Source organism: Oncorhynchus gorbuscha, unplaced genomic scaffold (assembly GCF_021184085.1).
Source record: "Oncorhynchus gorbuscha isolate QuinsamMale2020 ecotype Even-year unplaced genomic scaffold, OgorEven_v1.0 Un_scaffold_525, whole genome shotgun sequence".
NCBI lineage: Eukaryota > Metazoa > Chordata > Actinopteri > Salmoniformes > Salmonidae > Oncorhynchus > Oncorhynchus gorbuscha.
Window position 1 is genome coordinate 582709 of NW_025745351.1, and position 19954 is coordinate 602662.

Below are 19954 nucleotides of genomic sequence, written 5' to 3' on the forward strand. Positions count from 1 at the left end.
AAAACCCCAAACAGCAAACAATGCAGGTGTAAAAGCACGGTGGCTAGGAAAAACTCCCTAGAAAGGCCAAAACCTAGGAAGAAACCTCAAATGTTCTGAGAGGAACCGGGCTATGTGGGGTGGCCAGTCCTCTTCTGGCTGTGCCGGGTAGAGATTATAACAGAACATGACCAAGATGTTCAAATGTTTCATAAATGACCATGCATGACATGTTCATAAATGACCATGCATGGTCAAATAATAATAAGGCAGAACAGTTGAAACTGAGCAGCAGCACAGTCAGGTGGACTGGGGACAGCAAGGAGCCATCATGTCAGGTAGTCCTGGGGCACGGTCCAGGGCTCAGGTCCTCCGAGAGAGAGAAAGAAAGAGAGAATTAGAGAGAGCATATGTGGGGTGGCCAGTCCTCTTCCGGCTGTGCCGGGTGGAGATTATAACAGAACGTGGCCAAGATGTTCAAATGTTCATAAATGACCAGCATGGTTGAATAATAGTAAGGCAGAACAGTTGAAACTGGAGCAGGAGCATGGCCAGGTGGACTGGGGACAGCAAGGAGTCCTCATGTCAGGTAGTCCTGGGACATGGTCCTAGGGCCCAGGCCAGTTGAAACTGGAGCAGCAGCATGGCCAGGTGGACTGGGGACAGCAAGGAGTCATCATGTCAGGTAGTCCTGGGGCATGGTTCTAGGGCTCAGGTCCTCCGAGAGAGAGAAAGAAAGAGAGAAGGAGAGAATTAGAGAACGCACACTTAGATTTACACAGGACACCGAATAGGACAGGAGAAGTACTCCAGATAAACAAACTGACCCTAGCCCCCGACACATAAACTACTGCAGCATAAATACTGGAGGCTGAGACAGGAGGGGTCAGGAACACTGTGGCCCCATCCGAGGACACCCCGGACAGGGCCAAACAGGAAGGATATAACCCCACCCACTCTGCCAAAGCACAGCCCCCACACCACTAGAGGGAAATCTTCAACCACCAACTTACCATCCTGAGACAAGGCCGAGTATAGCCCACAAAGATCTCCGACACGGTACAACCCAAGGGGGGAACCCAGACAGGCCGACCACAACAGTGAATCAACCCACCCAGGTGACGCACCCCCCCAGGGACGGCACGAGAGAGCCCCAGCAAGCCAGTGACTCAGCCCCCGTAACAGGGTTAGAGGCAGAGAATCCCAGTGGAAAAAGGGGAACCGGCCAGGCAGAGACAGCAAGGGCGGTTCGTTGCTCCAGAGCCTTTCCGTTCACCTTCCCACTCCTGGGCCAGACTACACTCAATCATATGACCCACTGAAGAGATGAGTCTTCAGTAAAGACTTAAAGGTTGAGACCGAGTTTGCGTCTCTGACATGGGTAGGCAGACCGTTCCATAAAAATGGAGCTCTATAGGAGAAAGCCCTGCCTCCAGCTGTTTGCTTAGAAATTCTAGGGACAATTAGGAGGCCTGCGTCTTGTGACCGTAGCGTACGTATAGGTATGTACGGCAGGACCAAATCAGAGAGGTAGGTAGGAGCAAGCCCATGTAATGCTTTGTAGGTTAGCAGTAAAACCTTGAAATCAGCCCTTGCTTTGACAGGAAGCCAGTGTAGAGAGGCTAGCACTGGAGTAATATGATCAAATTTTTTGGTTCTAGTCAGGATTCTAGCAGCCGTATTTAGCACTAACTGAAGTTTATTTAGTGCTTTATCCAGGTAGCCGGAAAATAGAGCATTGCAGTAGTCTAACCTCATCGCACTCTAGCGACTCCTTATGGCGGGCCAGGCTCCTGCAGGCTGACATCAGTCGTCAGTTGCACAGTGTTTCCTCCAACACATTGGTGCGACTGGCTTCTTGGTTAAGCGTGCGAGTGTAGTGGAGCGTGGTTTGGCGGGTCATGTTTTGGTGAATGCATGACTAGACCTTCACCTCTACCATTGGGAAGTCGCAGCGATGACATTGGATTGCAATTGGACATCACAAAAAGGGGGTAAAATAACAATACAAATTTTAAAAGAATGAAAGATTAGCAACTGAGTTTGTCATTCTCATCTATGACTCAGACCACCTGGGTCTGCCCTGAACACAACTCCCAGATTGTAGCTTTAAGTAGCAACCTTACCTGTTAAAGGACCTGGCCTGCTTTGTTGACCCCTCGAAGACACTGCCATCAGTTGCCACCTCAATCAAGGAAAGGCTGCCGGAAACAAGCTTTGTTTTGGTAGGTTTTTGGGTTCTCATCCTGGGAACAAACATGTCAATCAGGGTTTTGAAAGCAAAGTCATTGGTGAGTAGCACAATTTCTAATCTAACCTTAACTGTTATAATAAACCGTTTTAATATAATTGGTGTCCATGGGGCAGACAAGCTACTGCTCATGAAGCCAAGCGTGGCATAACTTCTCAGGCAGAATTGTACAGATGCCTTGGTTACCCCCACAGTAAACGGGTTACCAGCCACCCAGTTACCGGCCGCCCAGTTACCAGCCAACCAGTTACCAGCCGCGCAGTTACCAGCCATCCAGTTACCGGCCACCCAGTTACCGGCCACCCAGTTACCGCCCACCCAGTTACCGCCCACCCAGTTACCGGCCACCCAGTTACCGGCCACCCAGTTACCGCCCACCCAGTTACCGCCCACCCAGTTACCGGCCACCCAGTTACCGGCCACCCAGTTACCGCCCACCCAGTTACCGGCCACCCAGTTACCGCCCACCCAGTTACCGGCCACCCAGTTACCGCCCACCCAGTTACCGCCCACCCAGTTACCGCCCACCCAGTTACCGGCCACCCAGTTACCGGCCACCCAGTTACCGCCCACCGAGTTACCGGCCACCCAGTTACCGGCCACCCAGTTACCAGCCATCCAGTTACCAGCCATCCAGTTACCAGCCATCCAGTTACCAGCCATCCAGTTACCAGCCACTACCTTGAAGACTGTCTGTTGTGCTGATGTCCCAGATCCCTGCTCATCTTACAGGGTCGTGCTTCAGGGAACCACCCAGGTAAGTGTTTTTTGTCTTGAATTTGTACAATATAGCCAATTCTTTCTTTGTGGCTGGCCTATCTAGCTGGAATAGCTTAGTTCTGCCTCTAGGGCAAAATTCATGACAATAAACGTCAACCTGCATAATACCACGAAAGCTCCCTCAGAAAGAAGGACTGCACATGTATGGTAATTGCAACCACTTGGCCCAGTCCTGCATCAATCTGTACCACATTATAGCGATTGGGTAGAAGTAGGATAGCTGCAGTGGTTCTCATATTATCTCTGTCGATCTACAGTATAAGTTTGGTGGCAGTTAGGTTGAATACATACTTTGTCCCCATATATATTGTAGCCCAGCACACAGATTTCAATCCATAAGAAGGAGCATCCCACAACCTGTTGAATGGGTGGTTCACGGAAGAACCCTCCTAACCAATTTGTGGCACATCCTGGAAATGTGTCCGATAATGTGATTAAACCAGTTCCACTGCTTTAGAGGTGGACAAATATCTGGATAGTTTTTTCCTCTCAACAACCTCTCAATGAACATGCAGAGCATGTTTTACTAAGGAGGGGGGGGGGTTTCAACATGCAGTGATAGGTGTGACCGTCTGGGTCAACAGGCTGTGGCTCGGGTGACTGGAGTCCTTGACGATCTTTCGGGCCTTCCTCAGACACTCAGAATATTTTCATGAAGAAATCCAATAACTTTATTTTCAAGAATCTAATTTCTTAACTATTTTCTTCGGAAGAAACACAGGAAGAAACGTAAGAACATTTTCAAGAACTTTGGGGAATAGTATCTTGTTTAGTATGTTTCTTTTTCAGTATAAAGTTAAGGGGAAAATGGCACATCAGTAAGAAATGTCTTCTTATGAAGACTTGGTGAATCTGGGCCCAGGTCCGGAAAGTTGCATTTGAGGTTCAACTATATGTCTTAACTGCCAGCAGTTTGGTCCTTAAACATTTACAACAAAGATATGCTGTACATTGACATACTAAAATAAAGTGCCAATGTGTTATAGGAGGTCCTCTATAATGTTTACACTGTCACAGATTAAGTATAGATCTATTTTATACTACTACCAATCCTCTCCCTCCTCATTGGAGGATAACTTTATTTTCATTTTTAGTCTTTAAAAAAACACTTATCTTTTGTCCCTCTCTCCCTCCTTGTTCTCCTTGTTTCACTGTATTTCTTCCTTCCCTGGAAAAGTCTGGAAAAGTCATACCAATTGTAAAGAACAGTTTCAGCGTTGCCTTGGAGGAAATAAACACACCATTTGTTTCAAACTGAATGCTTTATTTGTGGAAAATCAAGATCTAATATTATAGATGATGAGCTGTGACAAGGATTGTATTCACAAAACAATTGCTAAACCAATTTGCATTGTGAGCAACATGACGGTTCCCAAGTTTTCACACCATGATAATATCCTCTTGGAGGCTCTATTGATGACATGGTGTGAATCAAGGAATGTTAGACACCACCATGCTCTCTCATATGTGGTGAAGGGAATTATAATAGATTGTCACGCCCTGACCTTAGTTATCTTTAATATCTCTGTTTTCTTTATATTTTGGTTAGGTCAGGGTGTGACGAGGGTGAGAATGCTGGTTTTTGTATTGTCTAGGGGGTTTTGTAGGTCTAGGTGTTTTTGTAGGTCTAGCTATTTACAGTAGGGAGAACAAGTATTTGATACATTGCCGATTTTGCAGGTTTTCCCACTTACAAAGCATGTAGAAGTCTGTAATTTTTATCATAGGTACACTTCAACTGTGAGAGACGGAATCTAAAACAAATATCCAGAAAATAACATTGTATGATTTGTAAGTAATTAATTTGAATTTTATTGCATGACATAAGTATTTGATACATCAGAAAAGCAGAACCTAATATTTGGTACAGAACCCTATGATAAAAATGACAGACCTCTACATGCTTTGTAAGTGGGAAAACCTGCAAAATCGGCAGTGTATCAAATACTTGTTCTCCCCACTGTATTTGTCTATGGTGGCCTGATATGGTTCCAAATCAGAGGCAGCTGTTTATCGTTGTCTCTGATTGGCCACCTAAATATAATCCCCATTTTCCCTTTTGGTTTTGTGGGTTCTTGTTCTTCTTGTTTGTGGGTTCTTTAGTTGCCTGTCTGCACCACTCATATTAGCTTCACGATTCATTTAGTTATTTTTTGTTAGTTTGTTCAGTGTTCATTCATTAAATAAAGAAGAATGTATGCATACCACACTGCACCTTCGTCTCCTTCGTACAACGAACGTGACAGAAGAACCCACCATAAAAGGACCAAGCAGCGTGGCCAGGAGGAGCAGACTTCATGGACATGGGATGAAAATCTGGAAGGTAAGGGATCCTGGACGTGGGAGGAAATATTGGCAGGAAAGGATCGCCTACCATGGAAGCAGGTGGAGAAAGCGCAGGATGAACGGCGAAGATACGAGGGGACACTGTTAGCACGGAAGCCCGAGAGGCAGCCCCAATAAAATAAAATTGGGGGGGTGCACAGGAGGAGATTGGCTGAGTCAGGTTGGAGACATGAGCCAACTCCTCGTGCTTACCGTGGGGAGTGTGTGACTGGTCAGGTACCGTGTTATGCAGAGATTCGCAAGGTGTCACCAGTTCGCATTCATAGCCCGGTGCGCTCTATTCCAGCTCCTCGCATTTGCCAGGCTAAAATGGGCATCCAGCCAGGACGGATGGTACTGGCTCAGCACTCCTGGTCTCCAGTACACCTCCTTGGACCAGGATATTCTGCGCCGGCACTGAGTACGGTGTCTCCGGTTCGTCTGCACAGCCCAGTGCATCCTGTGCCAGCGCCCCGCATTTGCCGGGCTCAAGTGAGCATCCAGCCAGGACACATTGTGCCAGCTTTATGGTCCAGGCCTCCAGTGCGCCTCCAGAGTCCGGTATGTCCTGTTCCTTCTCCCCGCACTCACCCTGAGATGCGTGTCTTCAGCCCGGTACCACCAGTTCTGGTACCACGCACCAGGTATCCAGTGTGCCTCCACAGTCCAGAGCTTCCGGCGACAGTACCCAGTCCAGAGCTTCCGGCGACAGTACCCAGTCCAGAGCTTCCGGTGGCGGTCCACAGTCCAGAACCTCCGGCGATGGTCCACAGTCCGGGGCCTCCGGCGACAGTCCACAGTCCGGGCCTCCGGCGATGATCCTCAGTCCAGAGCCTCCGGCGATAATCCACGGTCCGGTTCTACAAAGGCGAAGGGATCCGTGTAAAGAGGGAGGACTGTGTCCAGAACCGGAGCCCACCCGGACCCTCCCAAATAAGTTCAGGTTTGCGGTCGGGGGTCCGCACCTTTGGGGGGGGGGGGGGTACTGTCAAGCCCTGACCTTAGTTATCTTTAATATCTCTGTTTTCTTTATTTTGGTTAGGTCAGGGTGTGACGAGGGTGGGTATGCCTGTTTTTGTATTGTCTAGGCATTTTTGTAGGTATTTATATGTCTATGGTTCCCAATCAGAGGCAGCTGCTTATTGTTGTCTCTGATTGGGGATTGTATGTTGGTGGCCATTTTCCCTTTTGGTTTTGTGGGTTCTTGTTCTATGTTTAGTTGCCTGTCTGCACTACTCATATAAGCTTCATGGTTCATTTTGTGATTTTTTTGTTTGTTTGTTCAGTGTTCATTCATTAAATAAAGAAGAATGTATGCATACCACACTGCACCTTGGTCTCCTTCATACAACGAACGTGACATAGATAATACCCAAGTATAATTGTCTCTACACATGTAGATTGTCACCTTTACTATGGAAGTTAATCAAGATCAGTGATCAAGAAAATACACTGTTTATTATACTGGTGTCAATTTTGTGAGAGTAAACATTTATTTTCCAATAAAATCTCTGAACTATTGTAGTGGAAATTCATCACCATGTTGTGGAAATTACCACCAGGAACACTCGAAACCAATCTTAAATGAATCATCCTTTCTGATCAGCGTGCTGGAGAGATTCCAAACAACTCAATGCACCATAGTACACGTCTCAATCAGGAGCTCTGCTGGGGCAGTCTCAGCAGTTGTTTTATATATGGCTATACACAGACAAGTTATATTTGCATGATTTAGCATAATTCATCAATTATTACCATTTTGTTTCATTCATGTGACCAACCAATACTGTTTCACAACATGTGACAGACCAATACTGGTTCATACGATGTGACAGACCAATACTGGTTCATACCATGTGACAGACCAATACTGGTTCATAACATGTGACAGACTAACACCTCACAAGGTTTCTTTCTCTCTAAACTGAGACCTTGAAAATTAGATCTTTCAAATCAAATCAAATTTTGTTGGTCACATACACATAGCTAGCAGATGTTGTTGCAAGTGTAAGCGAAATTTCTTCTCAAAACAAAGGTCTGGGCGTACTGCTAAATAATGAATTCAGTCAGTCACTTGCATGAGCACAGAAAATGGTTATTAGAAAAGCACATGAATAGAACACAGAAATGAGTTATTAGAAAAGCACAAACATAAAACATTTCCAGCACACCATTAACAGGAAAGGCATAGTTCCAGAAATACATTTTAGAATGAAAGATTCTCACAAATAAAACGTCTGGACACGGTAATAGCATGTGAGCTCTCTAATTTCAAGTGACCAATGGCTGGCCAACTTGAGACTCAAAAGATAAACCTGACTTTGCTAAATATATCTTAGATCAGCATAAAAAGACTAACATTTACAACCCCTCAGACAGCTGTACATGAGAGGATCATGTTTTGTCATTTGTTGTTCGAGCACTGAGATTCTATTTTATAATGTAAAGCGATATATAAACTAAATCAATTATTATTTATTACTATTATTGTGTGCACTGCATGGTGAAACCGGACGAGGAGATGACACAAAGATGGCCCAAGTCTTAGGTCATGTGTTTGTGGTGGTTAATTTCTTTACTATCAAATGAGGAGAAAAACTTATCACACAAGTCAGAGTTATACTTAAACTAAATCTTTATTCACTTATTAATAAGGGAGCAGGTCAATACAACACACACATATAAAGTGAATTGATTTAAGTGCTCTATGATAATGTTGGCTGGTCGACGAATCACCCTCAGATGATTTGTTGAGAGCCCCGAGACAAAAGTACAAAGGTCTTTTATAGCCAAGATACACCCCTTTCAACCTACATAGAAAGGGTCACAAGGTTAAGATTTGTATGAAAGATACTTATAATTCACAGCAGACAGTATCTGCTGTAAAAACAGTTATCTTTGTGTAGAGACCAGGGTCTGGCCCAGAGCCATCTCTCCCTGGTACCATATAGATCAGAAACATTAACTCATGCTTCTGAATTCTGTCTCCTTAGGTTTTATCACCCAAAAGACATCGTAAATCTCCTGTCAGTGTTATCTCCCAGAGGCCCATCCTCTGTAGAACACACACACAATAGTTATAAGAATCCCCTATTCTGTTGCATAAAACAACCATTTGATGCAATAAACGTATTATAACATAATCTTGTAATTCTGCTCTCACATGCTTCATGTGCATGCACATTGAGACATGGCCCTCTGGTTTACTGGCTGTGATGCCGTCTCTGTGCTGAAGAAAGGGGTGAGGATGTGTTTAAAGGAGATCCTAAATGTTAGGGAGACCGTCAAATATACACAGTAAAAAAAATAAAGTCGTTTCAACTATTTATTATTAAGTAAGGATTTTTTTTGTTTACTCAACTTTTCAGATAAAGTGTTAGCAGAACTTAATGTTTAGTTGGCACAAAATTGTGTTTGCTCAACTTGTCTATGTTTGTTCAACTAATATTTGGGCATCTAACAAAGAAAGCATGAGCAACTGGTTACACACACAAAGTGCTATTCACAGACAATGTTTTCAACTTATATATCTGACGTCCATGATTACATTGTTCATGTTCATTTATTCAGTCATTGTTATTCAACATGTCCTTACCTGGGATTTGAACTCACAACCTTTGGGTTCATGGCATTCCGATCTTCCTGCTACACCCCCATGTTGTGTGTTTGTAAAAAGTTATCGTTTTCCTACCTTGTCAGAACAATCAGGTGAATTGTTTGGACATTGGGGTCCTGAGAAGGCAGGAAAACACGTACACTTGTACGCACACACACATATATAAGATCTGTTAATATAATATATGATGACAAGGTGTTAATCAAGGAATAAAGGTGAATGGGGTCACACTTTAATTAGACAGTATTACCATATGTAGATCATCTATATTGAACTATCTGTTGATAAGCAAATGTTTGTTAAGGTTACAGTTAGTGTCAGCGTTAGGATACGGGTTAGGTTTAGGTTTAGGGTTAGGCTGAGGGTTAAGTTTTGGTTCAGGGTTAGTTAGATGAAATGTTGTTGAATTATTGAACATCGACCTCAGATTATCCAAATAAAGTGTAAACAGGCACCACCACACTATCTTTCATACGCAGTGCAGTGAATTACAGCCCCAGAGTCCAATTGGTTATAAACGATAACACCCACTTTAGATTATCTGGGTCTCTAATAATAACAAACTACACAAGTGGAGGAAATTGTGTGTCCTTGAGATATCTTTAATCAAGGTCAAGAAAATACAGCTTAAGTTGTTGACAAGCATTGGTGAGGGGAAGTGCGGCAAGAATCAAAACAAGAAATAACATGCAATGCTTCCCCATGAGAAACATTTGGAATTATTCCTGAATACGCTTGGAAAGTGGAGACGTCACAAACGTAAAAAATAAAGTAGTAATATTATTGGAGACGGCATCGCATTAGCTAGCAAAGATTGCAAATACATTTGATCTCGGCTGGCCTCTGGTGGAGGAATTGTCACATCAGCATGTAGAACTAGAATAATAATCCATTGGCTGCTTGCAATCTGGTTGATATCTATGTTGCCAAGGGGATGTAAAGATTGTGGCCACTAGAGTTTTAAAATTTATTTCACCTTTATTTAACCAGGTAGGCTAGTTGAGAACAAGTTCTCATTTACAACTGCGACCTGGCCAAGATAAAGCATAGCAGTGTGAACAGACAACAACATAGAGTTACACATGGAGTAATCAATAAACAAGTCAATAACACAGTAGAAAAAAGTATATATACATTATGTGCAAATGGCATGAGGAGGCTGGTAATAGGGGTTGCAACAAATGCGACGGATAGTTTCAGAAATAGAGGGTCAAGCCCAGCTGATTTGTATGGGTCCAGGTTGTGCAGCTCTTTCAGAACATCTGCTATCTGGATTTGGGTAATGGAGAACCTGGGGAATCTTGGGCGAGTAGGTGCGGGTGGGGGGGGGGGGTGGAGCTGTTGGCCGAGGTTGGAGTAGCCAGGAGGAAGGCATGGCCAGCCGTTGAGATGCTTGCTGAAGTTTTCGATTATCATGGATTTATCAGTGGTGACCGTGTTACCTAGCCTCAGTAAAGTGGGCAGCTGGGAGGAGGTGCTCTTGTTCTCCATGGACTTTACAGTGTCCCAGAACTGGAGAGATTAATTTTTAAAATTAGAAGTTCGAACTGTTTGGGTATGGACCTGGAAAGTATGACATAACTTTGCAGGCTTTCTCTGCAGTAGATGACAGCAGTGTATGTGCACAGTTTTAGACTGGTCCAATGAACCATTGCATTTCTGTTCAACACAGTGTATCAACACTGCCCAAATGTGCCTAATTTGTTTATTAAAATAACTTTTCAAGTTCCAAACTGTGCACTGTCCTCAAACAATAGCATGGTATTCTTTCACTGTAATAGCTACTGTGAAGTGGATAGTTAGATTAACAAGAATTTAAACTTTCTGACAATATCAGATATGTCTATGTCCTGGGAAATGTTTTGTTACTTACAACCTCATGCTAATCGCATTAGCCTATGTTAGCTCAACCGTTTCGTGGGGGACCCACCGATCCTGAAGAAGTTTTCAAGTAATGATGGAATGTCGTTGCTCTTTGCTTATTTGAGCTGTTCTTGCCATAATATGGACTTGGTGTAAGAACTGAGGCTGATAATGAGAAGCAGGAATGGAGAGTGAACATTTAATTTTGCACAGACATGGAACAGGACAGGAACAGCGTCTGAACCTGGTAACACAATGACATATGACAATTAACGCAGAAGCGGGGAACAGAGCTGGGGAACAGACAGATATAGGGGAGGTAATAACACAGGTGATTGAGTCCAATGAATCGTAGCGTGTGACGAGGGTAAGCAGGTGTGCATATATAGTGGTGGCAGGAGTGCGTAATGCTGTGCAGCCTGGCGGAAGGAGAGCGGGTCTTTTACGAAATAGGACGAAATAGGGCAATCTTCTGTATACCACCTCTACCTTGTCACAACACAGCTGATTGACTCAAACGCATTAAGAAGGAAAGAAATTCCACAAATTAACTTTGAACAAGGCACACCTGTTAATTGAAATGCATTCCAGGTGACTACCTCATGAAGCTGGTTGAGAGAATGCCAAGAGTATGCAAAGCTGTGATCAAGGCAAAGGGTGGCTACTTTGAAGAATCTCAAATATAAAATATATTTTGATTTATTGAACACTTTTTTTGGTTACTACATGATTCCATATGTGTTATTTCATAGTTTTGATGTCTTCACTATTATTCCACAATCTAGAATATAACAAAAATAAAGGAAAACCCTTGAATGAGTAGGTGTGTCCAAACTTTTGATTGGTACTCTATATAGAAATAGTAAAGCACAAAAACTAATTAAGTAGTACTTTCAAGTATTCTTACACCACTGTATGTCCCTGACACTACATTAATAGGGGACCTGTAAATCAAACTATGCATCAGGGAACTAAAGGTTCACCAGTTCCTGCACACTGTAGAACTACAGTACTCTAGTCATATTTCACTTTCTGAGTAAGAAGATTCACAAAACAGATCGTTAACTGGATCTTTGCAGAGCTTCCTGAAATCCCCCTGTTCAATATTTCTTAAAACCACTGAAATGAGTTTCAAAATGAATGCTTTATTTGAGGGAAATTATAGGAGATAATGAGCAATAACAAAGATTCAATCCAACCCTATTGATGACCTCTGAAGAACAGCAAAACCCATGTGGATTGTGAGCAACATGACTGTGCCCTAGTTTACACTACAGTTAAATAGCATCCATGGCAAAGATCTATTTAGGTGTTAATCAAGGACTGATCAAGAAAATAGCACACAACTTAAATAATGCTGTTGATGGTCAATTTTGTGTGAGAATAAAATCTTCACCAAACATTTTTGTCATCTCAATAAGATCATTGATTTAATATTGATAGAGATAAAGTACTGAAAAAGTATAGTTAAAGAAATGTTGTTTTTGTATTAAGGGATCTTGTGAAATAACATAAACATTTCTCAGGCAGAATGCTCTTCCAGAAACCAACATCAATGAGTTAGCAAGTGAACATGTCAGATTCTGAACGGCCTTCAGCTGCAAAGGAGAGGCTAATGTGTGCACACCATGGCGAAGCCGGACTCGGAGACGACCCAAAGACGGCCCAGGTCATAGGTCACGTGCTTCATTATCATGCACGTTGGGACATGGCTCCATCCAGTGCCCTCTGGTTTACTGGCTGTGATGCCGTCTCTGTGTTGAAGAAGGAGGTGGGTTCACATGCCTCATGAGCTTAAAGGGATATTTCTAAATGTTGCTACTTCATATTAATAATCTCCAGCACCACCCTAACATCAACATACACTATTTGAAAATGGCATTTCACATTTAAAGCTCAAAATGATTTATAAAGTGCATACATTGTGAGACTTATATAATTGTATATAGCCCTAGATTGTTGTATCCCAAACTGTAGCTTTAAAGGAGATCCAACTTTCACATATTTTACCTTCCACTGTCTACACATTTCTTTATAAGTCTATTATAAGTTTAGATTTTAAATACAAAACATAGATAATAAATGAATTTACATGTTTTGCTTCACAAAGCATGTACAGTAGGGATAAGAGTTATCATATCATTTTCAAATGATTTAATAATGTGTGGAAATAATGTGGGAAAAGGGTGGAACCATACACATAGTTCAGTAGCAACCTTACCTGGTATAAACACTACCCGCAGAGGTGACCCCAAAGACACTACCATCAGTTGCCACCTCAATCATGGAAAGCTTGCCGTCAATGTGACTCCACCCGTTGTTTCGGCAGTCTTGATTCAGCTGGAAAACAGATTCAATCAAGGTTTTAGGACAATTTCCACAGTCATAATATGAAACAGTTTTAGAATAACTGACACTCTCCATCCTCTACTACTCTGCTCCAGCTCTCACACTCTTTCCCAGATCTTACACTCATTAAGTAGATATCATCATTCTTGTTGACTGCCCAGCACCCAAAAGGTCCACAACTAGAATACTTCACACTTCCTGGCAATCCTGTCCATGGAAGGGGTGAACCTGGACCCTTGTAGCCAACTGTGGCACTACTTGTCAGACAGAATGAGGTATCTTTCATGTAGACCCCCACAACAAACTGGTTGCCCCCAGCATCCACTTGCTTCAGACTGCCTGAAGACCACAAAGACAGACAGACAAGGAAACATGAAGTGTGTATCTGTGAGTTCTGCCAAATGACTTACAATGGCATTACGTTAAACATGTAAAACATTAATCATTTTCCCAACACCCTGATGGTATCAGGAAGGCTAAGAGGCAGGTGTCCTCTGGATAAATATTGAGTAATTCTCTCCACTAACCTGCAGCTTGCACCCAGTTACCGGCCACATACTTGTAGATTGAGTCTGCCTTGTTGATGCCCCAGATCCCTGCTGGTCCTACAGTGATATGCCTCAGGGAACCAGGCAGGTGGATCCATTCATCACCTACCAGGTAGTAGGGGATTTGACTTGTGTCCGTAGCAACCACTTGTCCCAGTCCTGCATCAATCTGCATCAGATTCTTGATAGCCACTATAATCTGACAGTCCCAGGCTATGGAGACACCAGATCAAAGACACATCAGTAGAGTACAGCAACAAAAAGGAGGATGAAATTATGGAGCCAACTTCATGATCAATTCCAAGTTGATCAAGCATGTTTCAGATGATGGTAACTTACCGTGACTGGCAGAGGACCAATAGGATGGCTGCAGTTGCTCTCATGATGTCTCTGTAGATCTACAGTATAAGTTTGGTTGAACACAGACTTTGTCCTGTTATATATTGCAGCCCTGCAAACACCTTTCAACCCCCATCAAATCATTATTAATGAGCTATTTATATTTGACAAACAACCTGTTCCAAGGAAACACTAACGAGAGGAGGACATAACCCCACCCTTCCCACACAGACACACAATAATAATAATATACACTGAACTAAAATAAAAAACGCAACATGTAAAGTGTTGGTCCTGTGTTTTATGAGTGGAAATAAAAAGATCACAGAAATGATCCATACACACAATAGCTTATTTCTCTCACCTACTGTACTTGGCAGGTGGCATATTTGTAGAGCTGTTTGATAAGGTTGCTAAGTGTTATAAGAGTTCCCGTATAATGTTTACACTGTACAGACTGAGTGTAACACATTTTACACCCCTACCATCCCCCCTCAATGGAGAACAAATGTATGTTTGTTTTTATTTAAGTTATTTTTTATTTCATTTGTTATAATCTTTAAACACTTACACTACATGACCAAAGGTATGTGGACACCTTGCTCGTCAAAAATCTCATTCCAAAATCATGGGCATTAATATGGAGTTGGTCACTCCTTTGTTGCTATAACAGCCTCTACTCTTCTGGGAAGGCTTTCCACTAGCTGTTAGAACATTGCTGCGAGGACTTGCTTCCATTCAGCCACAAAAGCATTAGTGAGGTTGGGCACTGATGTTGGGTGAGTAGGCCAATCAAGTTCTTCCTCACCAATCTCAACCAACCATTTCTGTGCGGACCTCGCTCTGTGTACGGGTGCATTGTCATGATGAAACAGGAAAGGGCCTTCCCCAAACTGTTGCCATAATGTTGGAAGCACAGACTTGTCTAGAATGTCATTGTATACTGTAGCGTTAACATTTCCCGTCACTGGAACTAAGGAGTCTAGCCCGAACCATGAAAAACAGACTCAGACGATTATTCCTCCTCCAACAAACTTTATAGTTGGCACTATGCATTCAGACAGGTAGTGTTCTCCTGGATTCCACCAAACTTTATAGTTGGCACTATGCATTCGGACAGGTAGCATTCTCCTGGCATCCACCAAACCCAGATTTGTCCGTTGAACTCACAGATGATGAAGCGTGATTCATCACTCCAAAGAACGGGTTTCGACTGCTCCAGCGAGCTTTACACTACTCCAGACAATACTTGAAATCATGCATGGTGATCTTAGGCTTGTGTGCAGCTGCTTGGCCATGGAAAACCATTTCATGAAGCTCCCAACGAACCGTTCTTGTGCTGACACTGCTTCCAGAGGCAGTTTGGAACTCTGTAGTGAGTGTTGCAACTGAGGACAGACGATTTTCGGATGTTAAGTACTTCAGCACTCTGTGGTCCCATTTTGTGTGCTTGTGTGACCTACCATTTCTTTGGTTGAGCCGTTGTGGCTCCTAAACTTTTCCACTTCACAATAACAGCGCTTACAGTTGACCGGGGAAAATTTAGCAGTGCACAAATTTGATGAACTGACTTGTTGGAAAGGTGGAATCCTTGGATGGTGCCACATCAAAAGTCACTGAGCTCTTCAGTCAGGCCATTCTACTGCAAATGTTTGTCTATTGAGATTGCATGGCTGTGAGCTAAATTTTATACAATTGTCAACAACAATAGCCAAATCCACTCATTTGAAGGGGTGTCCACACATACACTATGTATACAAAAGTTATTTTTATCCCCCTCTCTATCCTCGTTTCTCTGTATCTTGCCCTTCCCTCCTTAAAAGAGTATAAAACATCTTGAATAGTGATACCCATTGTAAAGAACAGTTTCATCATAAAGTTAAAACATATGTCACGATATTCAAATGACACATTGAATCACCTGCCAGTAAAAGTTTAACTATTTCATGAGGAAGTGTAAAGCACATAAACCGTAAGATGTCAAAGGCTTTTTGGAACCAACATAACAAATACCTGGGGGCGTATTAGTGTTGGCGGTAGCCTTGACGTTAGAGAGGCAGACCAGTAACCAGAGGGGTTTCAAATGGCAAAACCAGAAATGGCAAAACTCATTCCACGGAGGGCCGAGTTTCTGCGGGTTTTCGCTCCTCCCTTGTACCGGATTGATGAATTAAGGTCACTAATTAGTAAAACATCCCTCACCTGGTTGTCTAGGGTTTAATTGAAAGCGTAATCCAAAATCCAGCAGACAATGGCCCATCCATGGAATGATCTTTGGTACTCCTGATTTAGTGGAAACTGTCTCGTCAACGCAGGTTGGCAATTCATGGGACGACTCTTGTACTGGAAGCAACTCTGCAGGGTGGTCACTAGCTGGCACAGCCACAAAGTCATCAAATACTAGCCTTCATCACACTAACCTTATGACTAACCCTAACGTGAAGACCAAAAAGTATATATTTTTTAATGAGTTTTTATGATAGTAGCCAATTTTGACTTTGCATCTGGCCCATCCAGCGAAAACCGCTCTGCCTCCAGGACAAGATTCATCCCAAGAAATGTCAACCTGTCATGCCAAATGGATATATCATAGTTATAATTTCCAAATTGAAGCTATTCAACGCTTTCCCTACGAGGTCCGGAGCCTGCTGGTTTTCTGTTCTACCTGATAATGAATTGCACCCACCTGGTGTCCCAGGTCTAAAGCAGTCCCTGTTTAGAGGGCAACAACGAAAAAATGCAGTGGAATTGGCTTCGAGGTCCAGAGGTGAGTTGAAGGGTCCTAGATGGTATGTGCCCCTTTCTACAGAAGATTGATCATGGCTTGCAAGTAGTCAACCTACACCAGCTCCTATTTTAGCTTAATCTAGAGAAACTAGGACAAATGAACCAGTCTGTTGAAATGTAATGTAAAATGTTGAGTTAGGCAAACCGGGTGTTTTATGTATATGTTCCAAGGGGAGCTAATGTTGTCATGCAGGTGAAAGAGGACCCAAACGCGACTTAACAGAAACAGAGTTTATTAATGTTCAAAACGGAATAACTGAAATCCTCTAGATTTGTAGAGGGGAAAACAACTGGAGAAGCGGCCACAGACTGCAGGTCGCTTCGGGTAGGCGCAGGCCGTAGTCGACTGAGACACCTGCTCACACGCAGCGTCTGAAGAAGGCACAAAACACGACAGGACAGGGTGATACACAATCACGGCAAAAAACACGACAGGACAGGGCGAAACGCAATCACAGCATGGAATACAAAACAAGGAACCGACGGCACAGGAACGGAACACAAAGGAATAAATAGGGAGTCTAATCAGGGGGAAAGGATCGGGAACAGGTGTGGGAAGACTAAATGATGATTAGGGGAATAGGAACAGCTGGGAGCAGGAACGGAACGATAGAGAGAAGAGAGAGCGAGAGAGTGAGAGAGGGAGGGGGAGAGAGAGGGATAGGAGGGAAAGAACCAAATAAGACCAGCAGAGGGAAACGAATAGCATGGGGAGCACAGGGACAAGACATGATAATAAATGACAAACATGACAGTACCCCCCCCACTCACCGAGCGCCTCCTGGCGCTCTCGAGGAGGAACACTGGCAGCAACGGAGGAAATCATAGATCAAACGGTCCAGCACGTCCCGAGAAAGAACCCCACTCCTCTCCTCAGGACCGTAACGAAAAACGATAAAAGGGAAACTAGGGTACTACTCTAAAAAAAAAATGAGAACTAGGGACAGACTGAGACACAGCAAGGGCAGGGACAAGAACAGGAGAGATGCGATGGCAGGGAACAGACTGAGACCCAGCAAGACCAGGAGCAGAAGCAGAAAAAAAAATTACCAGACTTCTTCTGCGCGCAGTCTGAACACGCAGCCACGAAACGGCGCGTGTCACGCTCCTGAGTCGGCCACCAAAAGCGCTGGCGAATAGACGCAAGAGTGCCTCGAACACCGGGATGACCAGCTAACTTGGCAGAGTGAGCCCACTGAAGAACAGCCAGACGAGTGGAAACAGGAACGAAAAGGAGGTTACTAGGACAAGCGCGCGGCGACGCAGTGTGCGTGAGTGCTTGCTTAACCTGTCTTTCAATTCCCCAGACTGTCAACCCGACAACACGCCCATAAGGAAGAATCCCCTCGAGATCAGTAGAAGCCACAGAAGAACTAAACAGACGGGATAAGGCATCAGGCTTGGTGTTCTTGCTACCCGGACGGTAAGAAATCACAAACTCGAAACGAGCGAAAAACAACGCCCAACGAGCTTGACGGGCATTAAGTCGTTTGGCAGAACGGATGTACTCAAGGTTCTTATGGTCTGTCCAAACGACAAAAGGAACGGTCGCCCCCTCCAACCACTGTCGCCATTCGCCTAGGGCTAAGCGGATGGCGAGCAGTTCACGGTTACCCACATCATAGTTGCGCTCAGATGGCGACAGGCGATGAGAAAAATAAGCGCAAGGATGAACCTTATCGTCAGACTGGAAGCGCTGGGATAGAATGGCTCCCACGCCTACCTCTGAAGCGTCAACCTCGACAATAAATTGTCTAGTGACGTCAGGAGTAACGAGGATAGGAGCGGACGTAAAACGTTCTTTTAGAAGATCAAAAGCTCCCTGGGCGGAACCGGACCACTTAAAACACGTCTTGACAGAAGTAAGAGCTGTGAGAGGGGCAGCAACTTGACCGAAATTACGAATGAAACGCCGATAGAAATTAGCGAAACCTAAAAAGCGCTGCAACTCGACACGTGACCTTGGAACGGGCCAATCACTGACAGCTTGGACCTTAGCGGAATCCATCTGAATGCCTTCAGCGGAAATAACGGAACCGAGAAAAGTAACGGAGGAGACATGAAAAGAGCACTTCTCAGCCTTTACGTAGAGACAATTCTCTAAAAGGCGCTGTAGAACACGTCGAACGTGCTGAACATGAATCTCGAGTGACGGAGAAAAAATCAGGATATCGTCAAGATAGACAAAAACAAAAATGTTCAGCATGTCTCTCAGAACATCATTAACTAATGCCTGAAAAACAGCTGGCGCATTGGCGAGACCGAACGGCAGAACCCGGTACTCAAAATGCCCTAACGGAGTGTTAAACGCCGTTTTCCACTCGTCCCCCTCTCTGATGCGCACGAGATGGTAAGCGTTACGAAGGTCCAACTTAGTAAAGCACCTGGCTCCCTGCAGAATCTCGAAGGCTGATGACATAAGGGGAAGCGGATAACGATTCTTAACCGTTATGTCATTCAGCCCTCGATAATCCACGCAGGGACGCAGAGTACCGTCCTTCTTCTTAACAAAAAAGAACCCCGCCCCGGCCGGAGAAGAAGAAGGCACTATGGTACCGGCGTCAAGAGACACAGACAAATAATCCTCGAGAGCCTTACGTTCGGGAGCCGACAGAGAGTATAGTCTACCTCGAGGAGGCGTGGTCCCTGGAAGGAGATCAATACTACAATCATACGACCGGTGAGGAGGAAGGGAGTTGGCTCGGGACCGACTGAAGACCGTGCGCAGATCATGATATTCCTCCGGCACTCCTGTCAAATCGCCAGGTTCCTCCTGAGAAGTAGGGAGAGAAGAAACGGGAGGGATGGCAGACATTAAACACTTCACATGACAAGAAACGTTCCAGGATAGGATAGAATTACTAGACCAATTAATAGAAGGATTATGACATACTAGCCAGGGATGACCCAAAACAACAGGTGTAAACGGTGAACGGAAAATCAAAAAAGAAATAGTCTCACTGTGGTTACCAGATACTGTGAGAGTTAAAGGTAGTGTCTCAAATTTGATACTGGGAAGATGACTACCATCTAAGGCAAACATGGGCGTAGGCTTGTCTAACGGTCTGAAAGGAATGTTATGTTTCCGAACCCATGCTTCGTCCATGAAACAACCCT

At 44.0% G+C, this 19954-nt stretch overlaps 1 pseudogene; it reads right to left on the bottom strand.

Moving 5' to 3' along the window:
* Window positions 1-11571: 11571 nt before the first annotated feature.
* On the bottom strand, window positions 11572-14217 carry LOC124018464 (annotated as a pseudogene).
* Between the last annotated feature and the right edge of the window lie 5737 nt (window positions 14218-19954).